At 39.2% G+C, this 6,725-nt stretch overlaps 1 protein-coding gene across 4 annotated transcripts in view; it reads left to right on the forward strand.

Annotated features, from left to right (window-relative positions):
* The window catches only part of sobpa (sine oculis binding protein homolog (Drosophila) a), a 44,162-nt gene extending 37,642 nt beyond the window's left edge, over positions 1 to 6,520 (forward strand). For all 4 annotated transcript variants that reach the window (XM_039786699.1, XM_039786701.1, XM_039786700.1 and 1 more), the window contains one exon: positions 1,684 to 6,520. The gene's annotated coding sequence lies outside the window, so the exon portion shown is untranslated. The remainder of the gene's footprint in view (positions 1 to 1,683) is intronic.
* The last annotated feature ends 205 nt before the right edge of the window (positions 6,521 to 6,725 follow it).

Here is a 6,725-nt window from a genome sequence, read left to right on the forward strand (position 1 = left end):
GCCCAAGTAATGAAAACCGGCAGCTGATTGGACGAACGCGTCAAGTGGGTTTGTTTTCTCCGGATATTGAGAGCCAGACTGTCATGGCGGCCGTTCAGAATACGATCTCATATTGATACTAAAATAGTTCACTGAAACCTGTTTCTGAAAACATTTTAAGCGAGAAATAGGCCTTGCAGTTGCTGAATCTGTCTTCATTTCAGCTCAACAAAGGTCAGTTTAGAAGATTTTCGTCAGATTTTGAGAGACTAGTCACCTCATTGTCCCGACTGCCCTGCCGCCGACTGAACATAGGCTCGTTGGAGATGAACTGTTTCTAGCCGTTTCCAGCAGCCTTCAGCAGGACTAAGCCAAATTGTTGCTGCTGTTGTTCTGAAAGATATTAAACATTCTGAACTTAGTAGAGACTTTGTTTTTTTCTTCATATTTGCAAAGTTAAGTGATTTAGCATTTAAATATCCATTATGACAAGCTTCAGTCTCAATTTAAAAAAGCGATTAATCGCAATTAATTACAGCAAATTGTGCAATTAATTAGTTAATTTTTTTTAATCGATTGACAGCCCTAATTATTAGCAAAAAAGAATGCCAGTGCATGTTCAAAAGTGGCATAACTCCACTGTGACAGACGTGTGCAGGTGATGTGATTTGAATGTCACTTGGAGGGACACTCGCACGGACTGACTCTAACCCTCTAAAAGGTATTGTGAACCAGGAGGAGACATGATAACAAGCTTGCTTGTAAATTACATTAAAATAACGTACATTATACATATTATAATAATTGAAAACATACTAGACATCATGCATGTGCATTTTTTTGTTGTTTGGATTTTTAATGCATTTCCTAATAGAGCATGTGTTTAGCCAACACATTCAATTTCCAATTTTTTACACGTATACAGTATTTCCTCATGACCAGGCACATTGCTCTCATTTTACAGAACGATTAGGTGTTGCTTTACTTTGACTGGCAGATTACACCTCTATGAGCTTCAGGATGGAAATGGGAAGTCTATTATGTCAAAGGATTTATTCAACACATTAATACCAAATTTAATGATGCACTCCTCGAGTTGTTAATTAAATGAAATTGTTATCAAGAGCAATTGAAGACCAATTCAAGTTGTGGTTGCATGAGGCGAGTGCTCTAAAGAGAGTAATTAATAGCGACAAAAGATGGAAATCAAGCCCCGTGTACAATAATCTTCAGATACCTGAAGATACACAATTTTTGATTATAGATAAGGGCGAATGCGAAATATGTTTGCAGTATTTCACCTTTCCTACTTATCTGCACTATCACAAGGCGATCATTATGAATTATCTAAACATTATGTAAAATTTATACCACCAGAGAAGCAGATGCTGAATATTTAATTCTTTATTTGCCCAAAAGTGTCCTCAAGCTGATACTGATTGCATGTACCAAAGAGAACAGACCCAAAATTAGGAAGCACTGCTGAAAATCTGCATTTTTTTCAATTTGATCCGTAGTGGTTTTTAACACCAAAACTGTTCTTGAGTGGTTCTTGTATGAGCCCTGTTTCTCTGAACTGAATATTCCTTATTCTCCCACCTTGAAATGAGAGTCGGGGTTGCCTGCTTGGATTCATGCATCGGAAACAAAAAACATCCTGTGGGGGGTGACTCAGTCTAATTCTCCTCCCACTCTGTTTCACAGATGGACGCTCTGAGGACCACAGTGCCATCAACGAATCTCACTTGTCCACCCCATACCTCCAAATCCCACCCCTCCCAAATACACCACCGCGCACACACACACATGCACATTTTTCTTGTCCTCATTCATCGTCCAGTCTACCAGCACCACAAATCGCCTTTGACGACTGATGAGAGTCCAACCAAACATGTTGATGTGTATCATAGTAGAGCAGACAGGACTCCTTTTGTCCATGTGACAGACCCTCTGATGGACTGAACTTCTACGGACTTGATGTTGTGGCCAGCAGGATTGCTTGACCTTTGAACTGACAGTATATCCCTGCAACAGCAGGACTTTACCCCGCTGCTTCTCTCCTCATTTAGAGACTCTCAGCCCACACTGCCCCTTCTACCTTATCCACCCTCCCATGTCAAAGCAACTGCTCTCCATATTGTCTGTTACTATGGAACGCACCAGAGTGATAAGTGAAGGATCCCCAAAAAGAGATTTCCACCCACCAATGAAATGCTCCAACCTGGTACCACACCACAGGTACAAAAATCTCTGCTCCAGTAAGTGATATTTTTTTCTCACTCAACTTGTCACTTGGGTATAGAGGGATCTCTCGACGTTTAGATTGTAGAGCCACAGAGCTGGCAAAAAATAGCCGAAAGTCTGCTCTATCTAACCAGCAAAAATGTACTTGCCAACCTGACACAAAATGTTCTGGGTGATTGTGATGGGTGGTATCTAAAAAGAAGCATAACAAGCATGAATACAGTTAATGCAATATAGCTAAAGGGCAAATTAAAGAGATTTTTCAATCAGAGGCTGGAAAACTGTCATTGGACATACAATCACCAATTATTCCTACTTAATCAGCAAACTGGAGGATACAATATTCAAATTCACCAGCAAGTAATAGTGTGTGGGTGGAATCATACAATCTCTGCCATATTTTCCTGTAGAATCTATTTGTTTGCTCTTGAATTAAATTGAAATATATGTTGTTACACAAGAATGAGAGAGAGCTTTCATGATAATCATTCATACTATTGACATTTTCACACCCTCTGGAATGCTGTCTGTGTGCTTAAACAGTAAGCCATACTAGTAACAGTAATCGGGTCACTGCTGTTTAAGAAGATTTCAAGGCTTGCTGCACCTCCAAAACTACCGGGATGGCATGGCAATGTAGAAACTCTGCCAATACTGCAGGCTAGTACTAAATCTTTTCTATAATACATTACCAGTGATGTTCCTGTAATGGGCTAGTTTGAGACTGACTGCACTGAATTTAGAGGGGGCAGAGGGAAGCCAGCTCCTTCATAAATAATCATTTTGGGACCTGGAGGGAACTGTACACTACAGTTTTTCTACAATAAACACACTAAAGAAAAATTCATTTTGGAAATAATTTGAGAACTATTTAAAACATTGCCTCTTGCTTGTCCACCAGTCCTGCCAAGTTTTTTTTTTTTTTGTCAATAATTATTTGTTTTAAGCCAAATTTAAAGCCAACATTGTCCTTGATTCAGTGGCATGATATATGTACATCTTTTTTGGGCAATTCAAGTGAATGCAACACAACTGTCACCCATCCAGTTTGATCTGTTCCAGTTCCTCTACAGCTTAAGCCTCTGAGCTGGGACATCAGACAAAGCCAGCATTTAGTTTACACTCCTATGGAGGAGGTACATTGTACCAGTGTGAGACAAGGTATTATCATATGTCAAAAGGCCTCTGGCGTGTTGAAACAAAACATGTCACCTAGTTTTCAGTGGAAACGGGATTTCAAACTGAAGATTTGACCAGATAATTTATAGTTGCCAAAATACAAGCACTTATTTTGAAAAAAGAAGAAGAAGAAGTGGATGTCAAAAACAGTATTACCTGATCCTTAATCATAATTTACATTAGATGTGTGCATTGCTTTGCATCCCCATCCTATCTTAACTGTTTTTCCTGTAGCCTTTGTTTTATTGCTGTCATGGTGAGACACCGCATGCGATTCATTCTGTGTCCAATTGAGGCCCAACAGTTACTCAAACACATATTCACATGTCACAAGCATACCTCCAGTACTCATACTCATGTCACACACACAATGCACGTAGTAAATGTAACTGTGCGTACGTGTTTGTGTGAGGCAGGTGCAAGCAGAGAGCCCAGTTGAGATTACAGAGTGTTGACTCAGAGTAAGCAGTGTGCAACTCTATCAGTCGCCTGTTAGTTAGGCATTTAGGCTTAGCTTGCCGCTAGCCAGGGCCCAGCTTTGGTGTCACTTTAGGCAATTCCTCGCACCCGCTTCATTTCTCTGCCAGCAAAGGCAGGGAAAATGCTCTTTTTAAGCTGCCTGTTTATGTCTTGTCTACCTTCTGCTGAATTGTCCATTAGTAGAGATATTCCTTTCTGTAATTCTTTCACAGATACCCGTAAGCACATAATTTCTGAAATGAAAGGTGATTTATGAAGAATAGATGTTGAGCAATTGCGCCCCTAATCCAAACTTGAGATTTTCCTGTCGAGCTGTCAGTTTTCTTATCTCGAATCTTGCTATTGAAAAAAACAGAAACCAGTGATGATGTAACCAAGAAACTGGACACTGTAGTTTCTAATGTCCATAATATGGGAGTTGTACAAAGACAGGGCCACAGCCAGGATGTTAGAGGTCATGAGCCCTCCAAACACCTAATTTTATATTTTATTCTGTTCAATTATACTTTCTGTAAATGTCATCAAACTTATAAAATACCCACTGTTTGTAGGTTTTTATAATATTAAGTCCCCCCAGGTTGCAAAAACATACTGAGGACATGGCCTTAGTATCCTCAATGGTAGGTAACACCTACAACCCTGTACAAATCTGAGCCACTGATACAGCCCTGTCCTTTGTCCTTTGGTTACAGTTTCCTATTTGTTAGTGTGTGGGTCTGCACCATGCAGTTAAAAAGAAGGTGAAAGACTATTCTGTTGGTCAACTCAATTGTTAGGTGAGGTTTTTTCTTTTTTTTAAATTATCCATGTGTCCTGGTTAGCTCCTTTGTTAACTGCTACAAGCTAACGCTTTAGCATACACTGCACTAAGGCTGACAGGCTGCTAGCATTTCCAGGGAAGGAAGACCGACCTTTTGGAAGGAAAAGAAAGATGTCAGTCGGTGTTGTTGTTATATGACATTGTAGACTGATCATTTTTGTCCTGGTAGCAGTGGAGATGAATAATGGCTATGTGGGCAGATTGCCATAAAATGTACTGAGCACATTGATGTTAAATCAGAGAATGAACTCTTTCAAATTTGGACTCTCCATGAGCTGTCCTCTAGCGCCACCCCCAGGACAAAATATCTACTTTGTACCTGACATACAGTATCTAAAGCTAATGACCAGATTTCAATTTAAGGAATAGTTCTTTATTGCTTAGAGTTAAATGAAGGGTTTTTTACCCCTCTGCCAGCTGTCGCTTAGCTTAGCTTAGCTTAGCTTAGCTGAAGACTGGAGAAAGAGGTAAAGCTTGCCTAGCTCTGTCCAAAGTTTAAAAAACATCTGCCTACCAGCACCTTTAAAGCTTATTAATTAACACATTATAGCTTGTAGGTTTCCAGTCTTTATGCTAAGCTAAGCTAACCGACTGCCAGCTGTAGCTTCACAAGTGAATTTCCCAAAATGTTGATTCTTCTTTTTAATTTGCTCCCCAGAGGACAAATGCTAATTTCTTTTGGTGATCTTTTCCTGACCCTTCTTCTTTTGCAATCACCAGCCAAACTTACAACTGTAATTCTACTGGCTGATCTCCCAGAATTTCTCTAAGCAAGTCATTATCTTTACCAGAAATTTCATATTGATTTAAAAAGGTGAAGGGGGCTTGATTTTTAATGAGGAACTAACCGAAATCTTTTGTTATGTCTGGATTTTCTCTTGATTCTCTTGTTACACACTAGACACACACAGACGAACCAACACGCATGTTACGTCAGACCCAAATCTGCACCATGTTGTGTTGGCATTGCAAACGGTATACTGTCCATGTCTGAGACAGATATTGAAGATATCAGAGCCTAACTCTCACATGGAAATCCTGGACCACTGAATCAGTCTTTGTGATGGCAAACAGACTCGTGAAAAATCTCCAGCATTCCTTTTTTGATGATGGACTACAGGCCTGGTCAGCAGCCTGAATTATGCAATGACAACTAACTCCAACCCTATTATAGACGAGTGGGCCACAGACAAAATAAAACATGACATGACTTCATGTTACTTTTCAAAAACAACAGAGAAGTTGCCTTAACTCTTGCTTGTATAATCTCTACAGTTAAGACAATGATGCTCGCTTGTAAAGAAGACCCTCCCTTCTTTGTACAAAATGAAATATACCAGAAACAACGACTTTGTTATCTAGCTAGTGTCAATGTATAGATGATCAGCTTTTTCTGTAACTTGTATGGACCGTCACATTTTTGCTAAGAAGAAACCCTCCTCCCAACTCCCTTGTTCCTAAACATCCAAATCTGTTCAACGTTTTAACTTGTGGTGGACTGTCAATCTTTTTGTGTACATTTTATAGTATTATTTATTGTTGACAAGTTTTGCATTTGCAAATAATTGAAAAAAATGAAGGTGGTTTGATCTGAGCATTCTATTCCAATGAAAATGCCTGGTGAACAGTGAAAAGCTTTTTTTCATTATTAAAATGGAGAAAACAGTGATATGAGGAGATGATCTCCTGTCTTTTTATCATGACGTTGTAACATGTGCATAACATGTGGCCAAAATTGCTTTGGAAAATAATATTTTTTTGTGTTGTAACAGTATTTGTTTTATCCAGTGAATTGCTCATGAAGACAAATAAATAAGAGGCACACACAACTCTGTTTCAGATGGCTCATATCTGCTCAGTCAATGTGCATGTTCAGTACAAGGAACCTGCACACAAAGGGATTAGCTTTGTACAATAAGAGATCACATCAAACTGTAAAAACTACCATCTTTCTTTTAGCATCGTTTTTTGGAAGATTTGGATTTGATGAGTCACTTCATCAAATAATAACAGCATGGCAGAG

Source organism: Perca fluviatilis, chromosome 20, assembly GCF_010015445.1.
Source record: "Perca fluviatilis chromosome 20, GENO_Pfluv_1.0, whole genome shotgun sequence".
Classification (NCBI taxonomy): domain Eukaryota; kingdom Metazoa; phylum Chordata; class Actinopteri; order Perciformes; family Percidae; genus Perca; species Perca fluviatilis.